This window comes from Canis lupus, chromosome 29 (genome assembly GCF_003254725.2).
Source record: "Canis lupus dingo isolate Sandy chromosome 29, ASM325472v2, whole genome shotgun sequence".
Taxonomy (NCBI): domain Eukaryota; kingdom Metazoa; phylum Chordata; class Mammalia; order Carnivora; family Canidae; genus Canis; species Canis lupus.
This window is the reverse complement of record NC_064271.1, coordinates 7,966,939-7,989,228: the sequence shown is the minus strand read 5'-3', so window position 1 is coordinate 7,989,228 and position 22,290 is coordinate 7,966,939. Positions and strand designations below refer to the sequence as shown.

The window sequence follows — 22,290 nt, the reverse complement described above, 5'->3', positions numbered from 1 at the left end:
AAGACATCTATTAATGATGTTTTCTGTATAATAATCCCAGGGTCCACAGTCTAGACTTGACAGATAATGAATGTATTTGCAGACAAAGAAAATGGAAACATTATATTCAGGAAAAGTAGAATGATTAGGCAGATAGTCATTGGTATCTGTGGATAATAATTTTATAATATTCACATAACATCAATTTTAATTCTAAGTTTGATCTCTGCTCTCAGTAGCCTCCTGCTATGGTTAAATTATCATAAATGCTGTAATGCTGACAAAACCTCAGAAAAACACTTGGGTGGATTCCTAAATTAGTCTCTTAAACTAAAAGAAAAGGAAAAAAAAGAAAGAAAAAGAATAAAACAATAAAAGAAAAAAGTTTGAATCAAGCTATCTATTTCATTAAAGACTGAGCAGCTAACTTTTCTTAAAAGGGTTATCACTAGACCAGAAAGAGACTGTGTCTAAATGTAGATATAATGTAGGCAGCTTAACATTATCAAAACAGCTGCCCAAATAATTAACTTAATTTTCTGTTATTTTGTGTCATGCATGATTTCAAATCATCAAAGATTTTTCTAATGCCCTCCTCCTATCTGAGACATAATACACTTTTCTAGCCTTGATCAAATCTTGAGAAATAGCACTAAAAATGCAAAGTTGCTAAACGTGCATCAAGGCAAGATGCAAATTCCTCTTCCATGTATCCCTTGTATTCTTACCTGACTAAAGTTTCTAGCAGGGGAATTGTTTACCAAGCAGGCACGGTAATTGCTTCTGGTATTCAATAATTATAATCTAAGAAATAGCATGTTGGCAAAAGTCATCTTCTAAAAAGTAATCTAATCTGGTTTTGATTAAAATCGATTTCCTTTTTTATTTATAGTGAGACCTGGTGCCAGATAACTCTTCCAAGAGCATACCGTATAATTTCGTTTCTAAAGAATGCACAATTGCTTCCTACTAACCAGTGGCTTTAGTCACTGGATTAAGATTCATGACTCTCTATAATCTACCTTTGCTTTTTTCTGCCCACATTAGTCTTTCTGTACTCTCAAAATTAATTCTGAACTCCAGCTGGGCCAAGTCTCTTATTGTTTTTCCTACCTACGCTTGTTCTTATCAATATTGTCCCTTACCTGAAATGCCTCTTCACAACCTGCCCAACACATGCATACACACACACACACACACACACACACACACACACATTCTCATCTTGGGAGTCATTAAGACCAGTCTGAACTTCAGCCCTCCCATTTGGTGGCTGTGGGAATGATGCCAACTTCACTGACCTCCTTAAGTGTGCCTGGAGCAGAGGAGAGCCTCGGTAGATGTCAGCTCCCTCCTTTGCCTTCAAAACCATAATCATCCTAACTTATTTCAATAATTCTGCTATGGTTCAAGTCATGTTTAGAATTCTTCTTATGGAATTATCTAAGTATCCTGTCAGAAATCCACTCCTCTGTAAGTCATGGGCAACCAGGCAAGCGGATGCTTTAGCAAGTCAGGTCTATTTTGTTCACGTAACAGGACATCCAGAGGCACAGAGTCCAGGGCTGGGCTGGCCATTCCATGATGCTATCAGGATCTCACTTCCTCCTATTTTGCCCAATCATCTTTAGGATTTTGTCCTCAAGATGTCCTCATGTTTGTAAACTAAGTAATACTCTGCCCCCAGGATCTAGAAGGGGATAATACTAACCCTAAATGTAGAAGGATCTAGAAGATTCCCCAGGCACAGAAGACAAAAGGCCAAAATCTTTCTCCATGCAAGGCTTTGCCTGTTAAATAGAAAAAAAAAAGAAACTTTTCCAAGAACTTCCACCTACATATTATTGGCAAAGGCAATATTTCCTGGCCATCTGAGATGCACACAAATGCCAGGAGGTTGACTATTTCAGTTTCCTGGACTCTGTAATAAAAGAAGGCAAAGGGAGAGTGGCTGATTAGATATTGAATAAGCCAACCTATAATACCTGCCACATTTGTAAAGTCGGTTCATGAGACTCTTAAGTTTACCAAAGAATTCATCCTAAATCTACCCTCAAAAATTATATTAACCATATCTGCCCAAAAGAATAGGTCATAGATTCTGCAGGCTGTTCTCATAGGGGAAAATGTAAACCAGTTTGGACAATTGTAGAAACCCTGGAAGAATATCACTCAGTTTCTAAAAGTAATTAAAGTGGAGAGCATTCATCTCTACAGGTGCTTTCTCATATATCTGGGCTTTAAACAAAGTCGATATGTCCTTGTCGAGTGGTATGCTTACTCTTTCATTCTCATACATGCCCAGGTAGCCTCCTCACAAAAGAGGGGCTCTTTGAAGATGGCCTATGTCCTGTGCATCTTCTTTATCCCTATTGTACCCAGCAGGGTGAATAATAGCATGCACTGAGGTGTGTGATTTAACCAATAGAAGGTGAACAAAGTGCTACTTTATAAAAGAAATTTCTAGGGCATGGTGATGGGAAGCTGTGAATTTGTGCTGGGTACACTGAGACACTATAATGTAATAATTGCATTTAACAGAGTCCTTTCATGTGGTAACCACTCAATAAATCTTTGCTAAACTGGATACAGGCCATTTATCTTCCATAGGATTAAACAGAGGCTGACCCATTTTCCACAGATCTGAGTGGGAGAAACTATTCTATTAGACCCTTCTAAAATTTCTGAGTTTCTAACTCTTTGCTCTTAATTTCTCCCTGAGTACAGTAGGGAACACCTATAAATAAAAATAGAAAAGGCAGTAGTATGTCACAACTGCAGGGAGCATCATTCCCACTGTAACCAATGGAACAGTGCTATGCACTAACAATGTGGTTCCATGCATCAGCCTTTTGGGGGATATTCCAATGAACATATGGCACTGGCACTTGCCTTGTTCATTTAACAACTGAATGATGGCTGAGAAAGAAAACTTCTTTGCAGGAAAAGACAATAATTCCAAGGAATTCATTGATATTGCTAAAGAGATCCATTTTACTTATCATATGACAAACGAAAGGTCTCCTGTTGATGAAGTGGTTAGCCTGTAAAGCAAGTGATTTTGACATTTCTCATTGTGACTGCCAGAATTGTGGGGGAGACCCATCATGACCCAAAGTGCTGTCATGTGCTTTGTAGGACGGATTTTTGAATGTGAATTTGAGTTTCATTCAGGGTGTCAGGAAAGGTAAATGGCACACAGGACACCAGCCCAACCCCAGTGAATTCTGATATCAGAATTAAGCACCACGTAAGTCCCCTAGGTTCTAGTTCTACAGATGGCAAATTGCAGTGTGTCCAGCAGCTCTAGAGAGTCAAATTCAAAACTTCTAGGGCTTCTGTGAACAAGTTCATCTCATGATGGTAGCTTGAAATTGACCCTGGTGAAATTATTCATACCACAGGAATCCAGGAACACTTCAAATTAGGGCTTTGTCTTTTAGAGCTGGTTGGAAACATTTATGAACACATCTCTGGTCATGATAAAATGGAAAAGAGGCTGCAACCTTGGAGTTACATGGCCAGACACCACGCAGGTCACAATCAGGAAAGCCAGACATCTCCCCAAAAGGTAATGCTAATAGATAACCACCAAACTCTAGGAACAAGTCAAGCAAGTATTGATCATCAGCAAATGTTCTACCCTGTGCTGGGTCCAATGGTTATAAAACAAAAAGATGAAGGCCAGTTCCCTGACTTTTGAAGAGCTCCCAACTGATTTTCCAACATTATTGTTCTTGACCCTGTTAACACTCAATCCTTACCATGTGCCAACTATTTACTTAGTTATCAAAACCTACGACATTAGGTTTATTAGCTTCATTCTACAGATGAAGAGATAGGAGCTCAAAGAGACTAAGCATATCACTCAATCTGACACAAGGTTGGTAAAGCCAGGCAGTAGCCCCAAGCAGGCAGACCCACCAGTGATAACACCCACAAACCATGATCACAATAGAGTGAGGGCTGGCTGAGGGCAGAGACGTCCATACTGGGCCATGTGCAGAAGGTCATCATGAGAAGACAAGCCAAGGACACAGCAGAGGGACAGGAGATGTAGATGGCTCATACAGCAGGGACAGTAGCAGGGGAAGGAAGCAGAAGAAGAGTCCAGAGCTGGCATGAGCATGGGGGCATCCCAGACTGGTGATTTGTGCCTGACTATAGCAAAAGGTGCCCCGTCGACCCCAGCACCATCACAAAGATCTCCCCCAAACAAGCCTCTGAGACAGGCACTGAACATGTCTCCCCAACATGAGCTGGCAGGAGACAACACTTGAACAGCTAGCCCATCTGCACTTGATGAAGGAAGGAGTGTGCTTTGAATCATATCACTATTGAATTTCCTTTTCTTAGAAACTCTAAATCATGACTCCAAATTCACATTCCCCAAGATTAAAATTGAACTAAACTTATGTTTTCTCTGTGTGCCAGAGCATTTTTTATTGAGCTATTTACTAAACTTCTGGTCGTGGAAATTACACTTCGTATTCATGTCATGGTCTAACTAAGGTTGATGATGCTGGAAATTGTAAAACTCTAGCTTACTATATCTAAAAACAGATGATGATGCTGGAAATTGTCAAACTCTAGCCTACTACATCTAAAACAGACTAGGCAGTAATTAGTGATTTCATCTCTTTGGTGACTCTGACATCTCTCTTTTTATTTTTTTAAAGATTTTATTTATTTATTCATGAGAGACACAGAGAGAGAGGCAGAGACATAGGCAGAGGGAGAAACAGGCTCCCTATGGGGAGCCTGATGTGGAACTCGATCCCAGGACCCTGGGATCATGACCTGAGCCAAAGGCAGGCTCAACCTCGGAGCCACCCAGGCACCCATGACATCACATTAATCAATCATTATCAGTCTTTAACTCTTTTTTTTTTCTCTTTAACTCTTTCAAAGCATGAGCTCCTACCTGCTGAGGTTCTGTGGATTGTTTTCTTAACCCTATAGATATGTTTCTTTACCAGAGCTTCTGCATAGCAAAACTTTGCACATGGAATCAAACACTCTGAGCAAAGTTATGTCTTCTGAGATACATGAAAATCACACAGAAAAGCTTTCAGGAAATAGCCACTAAGGTAGCCATAGAGTTTCCCTTTCCTGAATGCCAGAGTTAACTAGGGCTCCCACTGAATCTGCAGGTGCTTAATAGAGAAGAGAGCTTTGTCCCCATAAAGCTAAGAAGAGAAGGGGCTTTCTCAGGTTCCTTTCCTTCCTTGGAGAGCAGGAGATTTGGAAAGCAATTCAGTGAGTTCATTTTGGAACTGTTTCTTGACTCAATTCCAGTGAGACACTAAATTAAAACAGTCTTCCCTGGTTTGGGCTTATATTAAAGGAGCCATAAGTTAATATGATCAAAGATCAAAAGTGTAAACTTGGGATTATTCATTCAAACATTCCTTTGTAATAATAAATATTTAGAAACAGTATCAATGGCCCGAAATAAATTAATAATTCATTGTGATCATAACATTATGGATCACATAAGCTATTAAAAACCATGTACTTGAAGGATATTGAATCCCATAGGAAAATGTCACAGCATAATGTTAGATAAAAACTTAGTAATATCCAAATTTTAAAGTAATTTATGTCTGTTTCTGTGTATATATTTATAATGAAGTATATACATATACAATACATAATTAATTTTAGCAATATTTTGTGACCTTCTTTCCATTGTTAAATATATAATATATATTAAGATGCAAATGTTAATATGTGTGTGCATATATAAATAGCTGAGAGCTATTAGTAATAACATATATTTTATATATATTTCATATTGGAAGGATATATGCAAAATGCAAAATGTTGCTAAAGTTATTTCTGAGGAGTTGGTTTATAAGAAATTTTTATTTTATTCTTCATATTTTTAAATATTTTCTAATTCCCTACAATAAGCATGTATATGTTTATAGTTAGAAAAACAGTTAGGAAGCCTCCAGTTAATTTGATGCCCAGAATCACACTCCATCTAGACATAACTCTTCACTCATTGCTTCCCTAGCAAATGTGCTGTCCCTCTTGCTATGATTTAGTGACCATGGAAGCCAGCTGGCTAGGAGTGCAGGCTGATGTGCGTCAATCCCAGTGCACATAACCAGAGCTTCCTGCATCCTCACAAGTTCACTTTCTGCTCCCACCCTGGGGTATGGTAGAGATAGTGTACTGTCACAAACATAGGTTTGGCTGAAATGTCACCGGATATTAGAACAAAAATGCATTTGCCTTTGGCTAAGGAAGTGGGAACCCTTTTCATCCCCCAAACACAAAGCATAGATGGAAAACGCCTACAGAAAAATACTAGCAACAGACCCAGAGTTCCCTTCAAAAACTTAAAACAGGTACAACATTGAATCCTTCCCTCAACTAAAAAGGAAAATTATGCTCCCAATAATGCCATCAGAAGCATTTGAGTAATGAGCAACATGTAGAGTCAAAATAGTCTTTAAGTCATGAACCAAGTTTGTCGTGTTTAAATTTCTATTGCATTAACATTTCATCCACCCGAGGAAGATGGATCACTATGGTATCTAATCAAGACCTATATGCCCAGTCTTCAGCCATCAGTTCCCTCAAACATGTCTGCTCATCCCTGAGGATGGCTTCTGAGCAAAATGGCTTTGGTTGTGGGTATTGCTGCTTCCAGAAGAGTTTAAAGCTTTGTTCCTGAGCGTCTGTGTCTGAATGACCAGTGGTCCTTGAAAAGGTAAGTTTCTGCCCCCTGCTCTCTCGGCCTAGTGAAATCAGCAGTGCTGGATCTCAGCCCTGAAGTCCATATTTCACCTTCTTCACAGGTGATCTACATATACAGTATATGCACATATACATATACATATACAGTTAAGAAGCTGTCTTCTTGCTTTAAATTCGTCTGATTTTGCTTTATGGGAAATTCTCCCCCAAGTTGTTGACTTTCACCTGTTGTCTCTTACAGAAAGCAAGTTCCTTTTCATGTCAGGAGCTTTGTTTCTTAATGTAGTTTTAACCTCAGATGATATATTCATGGAGTCAGAGAGGTTTTCTCTCACTGCATATAAAGGTGGAGCCTTTTTAAAAGTCTACTCCAACTGAATACCTCAAAATGAAGGCCATCATAAAGTCATGCTGAGTCACTGGAGAATTGGAAGCCATATCTTCTGGGAGAAGAGGATGTGAGGAAAGAGCAGAATACCAAAGCCCAGTGAAGCTCAGGAGAGACATGCATCAGGAAGTGGCTGCCCGCTGGAACCTACAGACTTAATAAGCACAAGGGAGCTCAGGTGGACTTTCAGATGAATCAGAGCCCAGAAGTGTAAAAGGAGCGAGAGAAGCCAGGAGAACCAAGACTGAATTAAGATGACTAGAGCATCACAGGACCTACACTCCATGGGCTCATTGAGAGCCAAGTCCTCTTGTTGTAGTTATAACATTAGCTTTAGCACAGCAGGGAATTCAGGCAGCTTTGCCCAGAGACAGGTCCACAGAGAAGACTTGCTTACCATCAGGTCTGTGGCACTCTTCCAGAATTCTGTTTCTCTTACTTAAATGCCTCATATCTCAAATCTTGGGAAGGATTCCAAAATATCTATGCCCACTTAATTTATTAAATCCCTAGGGTTAGACTCTTAGAAATTAGACACCTAGAAATAATGAGACTGGGAACTTATTGGGACATTCCATGTAAGACTCATACTGAACAGCCCTGAATTAATGAATAAAAAAATATCAGAATCACAATATGCGGAAGTTTTTAAAGTATGTCATAGTTCATGTATATTTCATCCACTCAGAAAGTAGTTATTCAGCACCTCCATCTGCCAGGTATATGAGGATATGCAGTGAACAAAGATAAAGATGGTTTCTGTCCTCAAAGAGCTATGTTCAGAGTGGGAGAAGACAGAGAAGAATCAAGCGATCAATGAGCTCACATAAATTTGCAGGGCTGACATGACCTATGGAGAAGAGACCTAATGCTGGTAAAGTTGGGAGTAAGGGGTCTGCTCAGGTCAGGGAAAGCTTGCCTGAGGAAGTAGCGCTTGAGCTGAAGGCAGGAGGATGTGTAGGAGTTGACCAGGCAAAGAGGCAGTAAGTAACAGGAGCGTGGCTGAAAGAAGTTAGCATACCTAGAGAGGTGTGATGAGGCAAAGTATGGTGAAAGTAGGCAAGCAGACCAAGATGGTCTTGGAGGCCTGAGGACTGGGCTTTCTTTATCCCAAGAGTAAGAGGAAGACACTAAATATGGCCAATGGAGAAGATGGACCTGTGATGGAAGAATAGATATGAAGGAAGGGATTATTGAAGCAGTAAGATTAGACAAATCAATTAGAAGCCACATCAACTCCAGGCAAGTGAATGACCACTTAGATTGTAGGTGTCAGAGTGGTCAGTGGATTGCATTGGAGGATCTACTCTCAACATCTCACTGTGGAAATGCAGACAGATTTCTAGGGAGGTCAACTGACCTCCGAAGTCCTATATGTAGATGGGGCAGTGCTAGTGCAAGAGCTGTGTCCTCTGACCCCAACACCAGAGGTTGGGCAGGGTAAGGTAGGATACTGTGTCATTCACACAGAACATACAAAATAAATGTTCTTCTTATAATAATATGGCCAAGTCCATAACCAATTTTAAATATAACCAGAACACAGCAAAATGTGAACAGTGGTATTTAAGTAGCCCCTGCTGATGAAGCCTCATTGGGCAGAAACCCTCACCAAAGCTCCTTTGGCCCATAATATTCATAATAGCACACAACAGCAAAGGATCCATCACATTTGCATATAATACTTTGTATTTTAAACTAATATAATATGTATGATTCCACTTGGTTCCCACAACCCCCATGTCCATGGTCACAGAGCCAGTCAGTGCAGAGCCTAGGCTCTTGTTTCTGGGTTCCATATTTTCCTATAAAAAAAAACCTACTGGTTCTGATATTTACCCATAGTGCTTCCCAAATCACATCTCCACTCTTCCCCAGTGATGCCAGAAATGCCAATGGAATACAGGACAGTTATTTATACAAGTGATGCCAATGGTGGCGGCCGCTACAGCTCACTTAGGAGCAGGCTTCATGCTATGTGTAGTGTTTTCCTGAATTTTTACAAAATTCTATCGGGTAGGTGGTATCATTATGCTAATTTTACAGAGGGACATTCAGGCTCAGAGACATTAACTCAAGACCACCATAAATTTATGAAGCAAAGAACAAATTAAAAATCAAGTCTGACGCCAAAGCCTGACATTCCAGTAATAACCCATATTTCCCTATGTCGAGGGTGCCTGAGGCTCTCAGCCACCTCTTACATGGTCTGCACCATGTCAAATGTAAAATGAGCTTAGCGGGCACTAGCCATTTTGGATGAAGCCTTTGCCATCTCTTTATTATTTGCCTTGTCACACATCTCGCAGTTTAACTGAGACCACATTTATACAAACCATTTTGTCAAGATGCAGGTCATATAAACATCCCATAAACAGTCCCCTCCAAAAGAAACAAAGCATTGAGATTTTTCTCCCCAAACCACATACTCTGTCACAGTAAGTGGAAGTATCTAGCTTAGACAATTTTATGTAATAATAAATAGGAAAGAATACAAGGAAGGTCAGTTTTAAGGTCCAGGGAGGTTCATCCTGAGATAGTAGTATAACTGTTATGTGGATGGATGTTCATGTTTTGCACTGCTGGTTTTACAAATAAGTGTGGATACCTTGCTGATGTTATTGGTAGGTCAAACTGATAATAAAGCATCCAATGCCAGCCCTGATTGGTTCCAACTCAGATATTAACTATATGTGGGGAGGAGTGTGGATAGTCAAAATTGGGTTAGGAGGAAAAGGAAATTCCTAAGCAATTTCATCTGAGCAGCATGTAATAACGAAGTATAATGAAATGTAATAATAAAGTGGCTAAAAGCAATGAGGAAGTGACAAGCCTTATCATCCAAACTGGGTCAGTTTAGATATTGAAAAAGGACACGATTAATGACTGTGTCAGAATATCCTAAACTGAGCCATCATAACAAACCATTCATACAATCACCTAACAGTAAAAAATGTGGAATGAGGAGAAAGCCACACCAAAGAAAGTCTATATAACTGAGAAGTTAGGAAAGAAGAGAGAGTTCACACATTGGGGAAATTGAGGCAAGAGATGAGCTACTGCAAAAATCCATAAAAGCAAAGAGAATTTATTAAGCCCCTTTCAAGGTCCTAGCAATGAATTCACATGACCCTAGATTTTGTAAAAGAAGAAAAAGTAAGACAGGAATTCTATCAAGTTGCATGAGCATGAAGACTAAATGTTTCTCTACTCACAAGGCTGATCCTTCTACGTGGCTGCCACCAGGCGCCAAGGCACAGAGCCAGGCTCGACCACAGAAACAAAAAGCTTTTCCAACATGCCAACATTACTCCTTCAAATTCCTACTTTTTCTCAGGTCATGATATCACAGGTGGTCCGAGCGGTCAGAAGCCTGCCCTCCCCAGTGATGCACCCCAAATTAGACAGTAAACAGAGAGTCCATCAACATTGTCACTGACAGTAGTTCAGAGAAAAAGTTACATGTCAAAGGAAAGGTTGCAAAGCTTTAGATAGGGCAGCCTGGGTGGCTCAGTGGTTTAGCGCCGCCTTCAGTCCAGGGACTGATCCTGGAGACCCGGGATCGACCCACTTCTGGCTCCCTGCATGGAGCCTGCTTCTCCCTCTGTCTGTGTCTCTGCCTCTCTCTCCTCTCTCTCTCTCTCTCTCTCTCTCTCTGTGTCTCTCATGAGTAAATAAATAATTTTTTTAAAAAAAGAAGCTTTAGATAAGTATGTGCAATGGGCAATGTTGAAGTGTGCTTTCTGGTCTGTCAGTTGTGAAAGCTCTTGCTTAATTACATGTATGTCCCAGTAGATAAACTCATGGGCTTTCTCCTCTTGGGGCACAGCAAACTCACCCTTTAACCCTCTCTCCTTCACCACAAAGATGCTATGAGTACTGAAGACCAAGCAAGTCAGAACTTTCTAGAACAGGACTCATGCACTCTAAAATCAAATGCCAGCTTGTACTGAGGTACATATAAAAGCTCTTTGCTTTCCTAAGCAGAATCAGTGGAGGGGAGAAAGAAGATGACAATTTCTTCCTCAGAACAATGAACTTCTGAGAACCGAGTGGGAGAAATTAGTGACAATAACACGACGTCTGTCAACTTTCAGAAAATTAGAATCAGGAAATCCAAAAGTAAAGTTGACAGAAGACAAATTAGGTTATATCAAGATCTGACACATCACTGAATACCTACTAATGGGAAAAAAAGATTTTATTTAAACTTTCTTATTGTCTTTATGCATAATACTTTTAAAAGCACATAACATTTTCATAAAAGCATAAAGAGTATTAAAAAGTAATCTTGCTTTTAATATGGAAGAGAATATGAGAGGCATGTGGAGTTCATTCTCCAAAAATGGTAGCAGCTCATTCTTGAGTCTATTCTTTTTTCTTTTCTTTTTTGTTTTTTCCAATTTTCTAACCTTTACTCTCAGGTGGAAGCAGAGAGAGAAGATTTAACACATGCCAATCCTTTTTGTTCTGTTGGAAGTTTTAAAAAATAGATTGCAGTAAAGCCAGGAATGTGGTATGGGAGCAAAAGTGAGAACAGCTATCTGATTTGAATATCTTCCTCAAAATATTAAAATGCAATTTTTCGAGGTAAAAGACTGAGTCATTTTCTGCTGTCAGCAAATGTGACAAAGCCACATGGCCAAATGGCTTCTTAAACTTGATTGAATATTTAACAATGTTCATGCCAATGGTCACTTGAAGATAACTGGTAATTATTTTAGGAGCAGCCATGAAACCTACACACCTTGGAGACCTTGCTCAAAGATACTCACTGTTAGTGCATGTTTATATCCAAACCAAGGGCCATGGTTGAGAAACTTGGACCATGAAGGAGGCAGTCTAGGATCCAACAGTCCTGGGTTTTCATCCCACCTCCACCTCCTATAAGTTGTATAACTTTGAGCAAGTTACATACCATCCCCAGAAGTCAGTTTGGTGTGTTATATGTATATTAAGCAGGGGGGATGTGGTATTGGAACCTGGCACCTTACAAGCCCTAAATAAGTGTTAAGAACACTTTAGGGGATTGGCTTTGGGGCTTAGGCAGGTTTGAGAAAAAGGCCTTCTTAACCAAGTTAAGTTCTTTATTCATCCTTTATCTTACAATGGCAAAAGAAATGATTCAAGTTAAATATCTCTGTAAGTATACAGGTTCTTGACAATTAAGGGAGATATTACCTCAGCAGTTCCCAAAGAAATGAAACATTTACATGTTTATAGTTCAATGATGCATTTAATGTGAGCCATAGACATTCCAAGGTCCAAATTCCCAACCATCAATTATCCAGATTCCTAGATTCCCATTGTCTCTTCATGCTTAACATTGAGAACTCTGACAGTCATAACATCTCTACTAGAAGAAAAGCAAAAGTAAGACAAAGAGAACTGGGTCACCCAAATGATCAACTCTATTCTATGTGAATAGCAGTGGAGCTACACATGGACCACATGTGTTGGTGATTTGGGCCAAAGTAATAAAACAAGACAAAGAAATTGTGACATAAGAATTAAAAAGAAGAATATGCATATGATAGAATGCTTATGATAGAACTATACATCTGTGACATCCCCCCAAAACTAAATTAATAAAAAAGTTAACAATAAGAGAATTTAGCACAACAATTTTAAGTTGATATTTTTTCAAATAGCCCTCACATACAAAACAAGCATCAATTAGAATATATAATGGAAAAGAAGACTACTTAGATACAGAAAAAAATCACACATAAACTCAGCAAGATTAGGAGATATATAAAACTTACATGAGAAAAAGCATAAAGCACTCCTAAAAACTATAAGGTTTACTGAAAGATGGAAGGACGGGCAGTATGTCTTGGTAGAAAAACTTGTGCTGTAAAGACATCAGTGTTCCCTGGGGTGATTTATAAGCTTAATGCCATCTCAGAAAATATTAACAGATATTTTTTTTCCTGGAGCTGGACAAGATGGATATAAAGCTCATTGGAAGAAAAATCAAGCAAGAATAACTACAAACACCCTGGAAAAGGAACACAATGAGTCAGATTGAGTGGAGAAACTATTCCTACTATATATGAAATGACATTATAAATTACTGTTAGAGTAGTATAAATCTATATAACTAAAAACAGAATGAAATTGATTCATGAATACCAAGGCAGACTAATAGAATAAAACAGAAAATACAGAATAGACATAGTTGCATGTGAAAATTTAGTATATGAGAAAGGCAAAACCTCAAAGCAATGGGGAAAGGATGGACTTCTTCATAAAGTAATATTGGAATAACTGAATAGCTCTATGGGAAATTATAAAATAGAATCTCTTCATTACATTCGATGCCATGAAAGTTTCAAATAGGTTAGAGATTTAAATATAGGAAATAAAACCATACAAATAGGAGAAGAAAAGGAGCGAATTCCTTCATTACCTGAAAATGCACAAAGCTTCCCCAGTTATGACTCAAAGCACAAAAGCAACAAGGGAAAGTATTGATAAATTTAGCCATATAAAATTAAAACACATTTGCAGAAGCAAAGTGCAGACAAATGACGAACTAGGGGAATAGATTTGCAACACATTTCACAGACATGGACAAACAGCTAATGTCCCTAATATATAAAGAGCTTCTAAAAGTAGAGAAGCTAGAGAAAGAGGTAACAATGAAAAATTCTTAGAAAAAGAAATGCAAATAGCCTTTAAACATATAACAAGATGTTCAACCTTGTTCATGGAAAATAAATGTAAATTAAAATCTACTTTTCTGACAGCTAGGACAAAAATCCAGATACTTCACAGTATACCCACCACCCCTTTACCCCTCCAATATTCCACCAGTAGCTACAACAGGTACAAGGAGAAATAAATGGATACAAAGATCTATGTGAAATTCTTTACATTCCAGATGAATTCCTAAATCTGATAAATTCAGAAATTAGTCAGTTGTGAGGCTAAACTGTTTTCCTTAAGTGCTACCCACTGGCTGATCAACAGATACTCCTGAACATAGTTCAAAAGCTAGAACAATTTCTTACTAAAATTCTTCAATAGTTGTGTTTTAGCCCCTCAGCCTCTTCACAACTGAGATTATTACTGTACATTTCTTATTTTTTCGGTACCTAAACTGGAGTTTCCTGGTTCCTTCTGATGGTATCCAATGCAGCCAATAACCACAGTGTTGATGTCTCTATCAAGGATAGGAAAACCCTGCCCCCCATATGGCTCTCATGGAGCAGAAATAATTTTGACATTAGGCCTTGTCTACAGTCCAGTGGCACTATAAAACTTCATAGCAAGCAACCAGGTGTCATTTTGCCATGTTTATTTGATCCTACAAGTCAAATGAAGTTGTAGGAAGATGTGGTTTACCACCTTTCAAGAGGCTGAATACCAACACAGGACCCTCCCCTCTGAGGACAAGTGACATTGTAATGTAATTACTCTGAAAGGGGACAAAGTATAAAAAGGCAAAAGTAAATGTTCTCACCATAAACACCTTACCTCAACTGGACAAAGTTGGAATGCAAAGGGAATTTCCTAAAATGTGCACTTCTATAATTCAATCTGGTGCACTTAATTGGGGATTTTCAGGATAATTGGCTCTTGTGGACATTTAAAAGCAAAATAGCCAGTTCTGTTAATGGAAGATCAGGTGTTGGGCCTTTCAAAATAATATTCACAGTCATTAAGACGGTTCTAGGAAGAGCACTACTGGACAACGTGGTGCCCATTAACCAGAACCGTGAGATTAAACAGATGGGCATAGCATCACCGGCCTCCGCCAGCTGCCTCCACCAGAATAGGAAGCTCCCAGGGTCTCAATAGGCCTTTCCAGAACTCCTGTCCAGGTCCCCATCCTTTGGCAAAGAAAGAGAAAGAAGATGTATGGCTTCTCTCTGAACTGAAGGCAAACTTGAAAATAAAATCCTCTGAAATATGGAATACTCTGATGGTTCCTAGCTAGACGTATTTGTAACTTTAGGATTTCTTCTGTTTTCAAGTATTGCGTCTTTCAACTGTGCTATCCCCTCAGGGTGTTACATGCACTTAGACTCACGACAGTAAAATCAAAGAACAGCTTGCTGGATGGCATCACTCTTAGTAGCCAAGAATAAAGTCTTTATTTTCTCCACTGATCACTGTCCAAGTTTACTTTTGACAGGTCCCACTAGCTGGAGTTCGCCATCTTGGCCTATTACACATGTTTACTTCCTTCCAAACACCATCACATGCCTTAAGCCCACATTGGCAGAAACAAAGAAATCTGTGATCAGAAACCATAGGGTTAGCGGTGCTATGGATGGATGGTTGCAGCAGAACTACAGGAGCTGCCATAACGAAGCAGCATCGCTTTTCCAGTGGGGAGTGAAAACTCAGACAGACCTATGGTGAGAAAAGCCCAAGCAAACCTTTCTTCCAAAACTTATACTCTACTTTTTAAGAGATGTGCTGTAAGAACCCTTCCTATCATATTTGACAACTTTTCCTCACAGGGCTCATTCTGAAGCATCAAAAATTCATTTCCAGGGCTTTTGTGCAGCAAGAGGCAAAACACAATTACACTACAAACATTGTCACACTCAGGGGAAAATGCAGCAGAGTGGTTCACAAAGCCACTCCGCGGTATCATCTGCCATATAATTTCTCAATTCCTTATTACTCCCACCAATGAAAGGTACAATTACACTTCCATCCTCCTTCGCTACTGCAAACAGCGTGCATGGAGGCACCCTTCCTTCATTGTAATCACGCGCCTTGAGTAACTGAGAAAACTGCTCACCTCTAAGGAGCAAGGCAGTTTTCATAAAGGTGAAATGGACTTTTCTTTGAATTAATGTGACATTCTCTTCATCAATCTCTGATTCTTATTTCCTGTTCCTACGTATTTATTATTCTAGGTCTCATTGAGGAGTATTTGAGGGTGCTGCTATGCACAAGCTGGTGTTGGACTGTTTAGGTCTGCCTACAGAGTGCAAATGTATGCAATTCAACAGTTCTATAAAGATCTACCTGGATGTGGGCTTTGTTACTGATACAGAATGAAGAAGTCACTGATGTGGTGGAAATTCCATCCCATTCAGGAATGTGAGAAGCAGCATTAGATGAAAGAAAATTTCAACTGGTTTTGGACCTCTTTTTAGCTTTATCTCCAATGTGATTTTTTTCAATTGAGATGGAATTGACATAGACATTATATCAGTTTCAGGTGCACAACATAATGATTTGATATCTGTGTGCTCCACAAAGTGAGCACCATGGTAAGTCTAGTTAACATCCTTTCCAGCTGTATTTTTAGTGAACAGCACAGAGGTCTCATCTGCAGATGCCACACGTATTTCTCTGTATGGATGTCTTAATGAGTTTCCTTGTGAAGGTGGCTTCTTATTTTAAAAAATGTTAGTGCTTTATCTTTTTATGAAGAGATCCACTGTACAGAGGAAAATTGGCACTGATTGCAGACATGTTCTTTGGAAACATGGTCAAGCTGTTATTTCAAAGACAAAGCTGAAATTCAAATAGAGGTTTTACAGAGAGCCACATGCTAGGACGTGTTTCAGCTCCTCAGAAGATTATTTAAGACCGAAGTAGCAAAGCCTGCACTTGCCCAAAAGACGTGTATCAAGGTGTGTTTTTATCAGGCTGTTTCCTAAACCCAGGGAGTAAAATGATTCTAGTGGCACAGACAATATGCTTCTAAACATATTTGCTTATTTGCAGGTGAAAATTCTCCCTAACTGCTTATCACAGGATACCTATTCCATTATAAACATCTTACGAATAATAGTCAATAAATATTTGTTGAGTTATATTGAGCTTAATTAGTTGAAATGTAAGGAAAAGTTTTTGGATGCCACCAGTAATGCTTCACAAAATACTACATTGTTTTCTAAAGAAAAAAGAAAAAAACGCAAGGCCTGTCTTCTACAAACATTTTTTCTTAAATACTGTAGTTTTCAGCCAACAACAGAGGACCTATTACTAGAAATAAATAAACTTGGACTTTTGGAAACGTGACTGTAGAGGGATATATATTCCTGCAGAGCAGTTTGCCAGAGACTTCCGGGTGGTAGAGAATAAACGCTTCCTGCCCCCACCCTGTGCCCATTCTCTGCTCAAACTTGAGTAGCCTGCTCCTGCACTTACAGAATTGAAGAACAAGGCTGTCTTGAGGCAAAAACAATCTGCAGGCATTTTACCTGTCAAAAAGCTGAGCATCTGCTTTTCTCCCTCCACCAACCCCTCACCCTCCCTTTCTGGGAGCAGAAGGCCACCTCCCCATCTCTCCTTTCCTCCCTCTTAGACATAGAAGAAGCATCTCTTAAGAGAGTTGATGAAAGAGTTTTGAATCCAGCTATTTCTTAGAATTCAAATCTCCACAGCCCTAAATAGTCAACTATTCTGTGCATGTGGTTTACAGTTTGCTGTGTTTTCCCTTCCCTTAGTTCTATTCACATTGCTTCAACAAGTTGGCCTCAGTTTTTTTCCAGTGGCGAAGGAGAGGCTGAACTAGAAACTCCATGCCTGAACTCCATGCCCACTCCTTCCCTGGGCCTCAGCACAGAGGGTCTTTCAAAAAATACTTGGACTTCAGTTCAATTCAACAAAGAATCAAATGCCTCTTCCATGTGCAACATAGTGTTAAGCACCCAGAAGAGGAGAGGCATGAGTACAGTTCAGAGGAGTCTCAAAAAGTTCCCAGTCTCCACTCTGTTGAGTGCCAGGTGGGACTAGGAATGAGCTATGCAAGCATCAGATATCGAGATCCCCGTGTACAAAAAGAGAAAGAGAGATACAAATATAAACTCAGAAAAGTTAAGTAAAAACTACGTGCTTTATTATATAAATTAATAATATCATTTATAATTCATGCTTATTAAAAAATCTAGAGGCAATAATGACCCTTATAAGCAGATAATGCTTTCTGAATAATATTTATCACTAAAATGAATTAGGATTTCTTGGACAAATGGTCAATTTCAGGTTTAAGGCAGAGTATGGACGAGAGTCTGAGACATCTATTATGCCAGAAGGCAAAGAAGCTACGGGAGGTAGTGTCAAACACAGGACTAACTTGAAGAAACTGCTGCTAGCCATTGAACACCAAAAATATTATTAATGCATAGTTTGCAACATATCATATATGTAAAATCCCTGAGTTCTTATTATTCCAAAACGATAATGCCTCACATAATGGTAATGACAATGGCCAGGGTACTGATTTATTATTATAAAAAATTGAAAATGAAGGCACTTAACTTGCCTTTCTTATATGCATTGCATTTTAGAGTAGATGAATAGTTGATGGGGAAAAGTTATTTACATAAGAGTTCCAATCAGTAAATGCAGGAAAAACATGGCAAAATAAAAAATCAGAACTTTAGAGTCCTTACTGGCATCATTGATTTGGGCAATGGTAGTCCAAACCCTTAGGTGAGAAGCTGATGGGGAATTTTATAATGGTCACTTACATTATCTAAAGTCACCAGCCAATTTTAACATTACTAGAAGTGGAATAAAAAGGTGTTACTATCACTTGATGTGATGCAATTTGTAAGTTCATAATACCTTCCATGACATATTCGAGCCCCCAAAAAAACTTGTAATCAAATTGAGCCTCCATATACATCTGTTATTTATAGGACATATATACAATATATATTGAACAACACCTCGAGGTTGAAATTAGCTGAGTCCACAGTATAAGAAATTTTACAGAAAAATTACTTTATTTCTTTAATCCATAAATAGCAGAAAAAATAAGTGTGGAGATTTATCAAACAGTAGAAAAAAATCTTTCAGGACATAGCCCAGCAAATGAAATACAGTCTCCTTATTTTGACTCTAATTTGAAAAGGAAAAACAACCATTAGAAGTAACTTTTTAGAGAAAAATTGAATGTAGAATATACGTAGGGTAATTTTGGGATATCATTGTTAATTTTATTAAGTATGATGATGGTATTTCATAACTGTTAGAAATATATACATAAGTATTTGTAGGAGAAATGATACGGTCTGGGATTTATTTTGAAATACCTAACAATTATCTCTTTCTGCCATCTTTCTATGACGCTATAACGTTGAGAGTGAATGCCCTGGCAGCTGTTCTCAAGAGCATTAACACTGCTGAAAGGAGAGGTAAATGCCAGGCTCTCATTAGGCCACACTCCAAAGTCATTGTCCAGTTTCTAACTGTGATGATGAAGCATGCTTATATTGGCAAATATGAAATCACTGATGATCACAGAGCTGGGAAAATTGTTGTGAACCCCATGGACAGGTTAAACAAGTGTAGAGTGATCAGCTCCAGATTTGACTAAGACTCAAAGATCTAGAAAAATGGCAGAACAATCTGCTCCTAACCCACCAGTTTGGTTTCATTGTACTGACAACCTCAACTGGCATCATGGACCATGAAGAAGCAAGATGAAAACACACAGGAGGGCAGATCCTGGGGGTTCCTTTTCTAGGGATGTAATACATAAGTGCAAATAAAACGTCTTAAAAAATACTTAACAATTAAAAAAGGAAAATAGATGAAACCAAGAAGAGGCAAAATGTTGGTAATGATTCAAGCTGGTATTCTGCATATGAAAGTTTACTTTTTTATTCTATACTTTCGTATATGATTGAATGTTTTTGCAATAAAAAGTTAAGTAAGCGTAGATTATGTGGCACCTGAGTAAAGGGATGTATTACATAATATATGCATTGACAGGGCTGCACTATGTCCAAAATGATTCAGAATCATAACAAAGACGCATAATGGAAAAAACACTGAGCTGGAAGCTGGGCACTGGTTCCCATTTATGATCTCCCTCTGAACATCTCTATAACCTTGAGCAAGTCATTTTCTTTCTCTGCATCTTAATATCCTCAGCTGTATAATAAATATTTGACTAAAAATTGACCTCTAGCAATGCTAGCCTCAGAGTGTCCTAAGGTTACACTAGACAATATATGGTGTGGCTCTCAGGGATCAGCCTGCCCTAAATTCAAGTTCTCATGGTGTTCCAGATGCTCCAGATGTTTAGGATAGGAGATCCTTCATGAAAATTCCCCATGCAGTATCCAGCATATTATACATGCTCATTAACAATTCAACACCAGCAAAATATTTTTAAATATGAATTCCAGGAGTAGAAAAGTCCATGGTAACAGGATTTCCCTAATGTTACCCATATAATACCAGAACCAAGAATATAAATTAGATTTCTCAGCTTTTTCTTCCAAATAAACCAGGCTACACTGAAAAAAAAAAAAAAAGGTAGCAAGAAATTTAATTTTTAAACTCAGGCAGAAAGTAGAAAAGGCAATAAAGGGCCTGAATCATAGAGTCCAGAAGATGCTAAAAGACACCGATGACAGGAACCAATGAGCCCAGCCCAAGAAAGCCAGTGAAGAAAAAGAAAAGCAGGCCAGAGGCAGGGCTCAGAGTTGGCATGAACACTCCATGCAAACCCAGGATCTGAGTTCATTCCAATAGTCACTCACTCCTCTGAGCTTTCAGGACTGATGCTCTAACCACTGCTTCCTGCTTGCTCTCCTGCATCAAGCCACATGGAGATACAGGGCAGCCCCAACCTAACAGGCTGATTACAGTCCAACCTACAGGTCTGAGCCTTGGATTTGGCTGATGCCGAAATAGAGGTGTTGTAAGCAGCGAAAGGGCTTTAGTTACTAGTCTGCTATGAACCTCAGTGACCTCAGTAACATTAAATATTTAATGAGCATCAATTATTTATGAGCCTATTCCAAGCATGTGGAACACACCAAAGCATCCTTCCAGTGAACTTGCCATCCAGACGTGCTGATGACTGAATACTTGAGTCTGAACTGGGTTTTAAAGAGAAAACACTAATATAAATAAATAAATAAATAAATAAATAAATAAATAAATAAATAACACAGTACCCTACACACAATAATCAGTTGACCTATAATAAGCAAATAAATAAATGAGTAAATGAAAATAGATTGGAAATCAACATCTTATTTCTATCTTCCCCTATCACAACCTATGGACTGGATGGCAAGGGGCTGGGGCAGGGGAAAGAGATCTCTCACTTTTTTCTCTTGTCTTAGAGTTGAGAATTGGATTATCAGGCTGGAAAAAGAGAAACTGTAGCCCCTTCTTGATAATGGTTCAGTGTTCTTCCACACTGCTTCCCAAATGAGCATGTAGAGAATGACTCACCATGTAGGTCATCTTTCCAATAGTATACTATGAATCGAAGAACAGACTAATAAGAAATAAATTTGTTTTACTATAAGTCTTAGTTAAGAGATAGAAATAGATGTTTTTATTTCCTAATACAGATTATAGATAAAAATAGCCACAAAACAGTTTAGGCAAAATACAATTAAGGAAAAGATTTAAGGAAGGTCCTTAGTTTTATGACAAAGAACAATCCATCTGTCTACTTATTAATGGTAAGAGCCAAAAATGCTTTCCATCCTTTATTAATAACAATGGTATCAATTTCCATGTCCCAGTTATTCTGACCTCATTAAAACCCAAATGACTTCGGAGAAAGTCTTCTGGAGACTTGCTTTCCCAATCAGGGATCAAAACCAATGATACCATATGAGGCCTTAATTCTCTAAATTGCCACAACTCCCAGGAATTAACATGGTTATTTTTCTTTTTCTTCTTTCCCTCTGTTTTTGGATGGCAGGAAGGCCTATGTGGCAGGGCTAGAAACACTAAGATGTTTCCACACTGAAGAAGTCACCGAGGAAAGGCAGGAAGAAAAATGCCAAGTACTGCCTGTGTTCATCTCTCCACTCTTTACAGAAGGTAGTAAGGAATAACCCACCAGAGAAACCTCAAGAGTGGAAGTCAAGGGGTAATAATGGAAAGTGAAAAAATAAAAACAAGGAAACAAAGTTCAGAACCTGTCGATGGATGGGTGCCTCTGCTATGATAAAGAAAGAGTCAATAAGACATTACTTGCACACCGAGCCAAGTCAACCCTGGCTAGTGGGATGGGCAGCTATCAGGAGATCAGTCTCTGAAAGGTGATGGTAGATGTGAGATGCAGACAGGAAAACATGAAGAGGGGAACATGCAGGGGAGGAAGATGAGCAAAGAAACAGGATAAAAGCCATGAGTGGGAAAGTTACTAACAGTGAGGTACTTATGAGCAAAAAGGATACACTAAAAGAGAGTGAGGAAAATTAAGAAATCTGTGAAAGTTTGCTTAAAGCTGCCATCCATAAGCAAAACAG

The 22,290-nt window shown here is 38.8% G+C and overlaps 1 pseudogene; it reads left to right on the top strand.

Annotated features, from left to right (window-relative positions):
* The first annotated feature begins 19,064 nt into the window (after positions 1-19,064).
* LOC112678360 (40S ribosomal protein S15a-like) lies at positions 19,065-19,537 on the top strand (annotated as a pseudogene).
* The last annotated feature ends 2,753 nt before the right edge of the window (positions 19,538-22,290 follow it).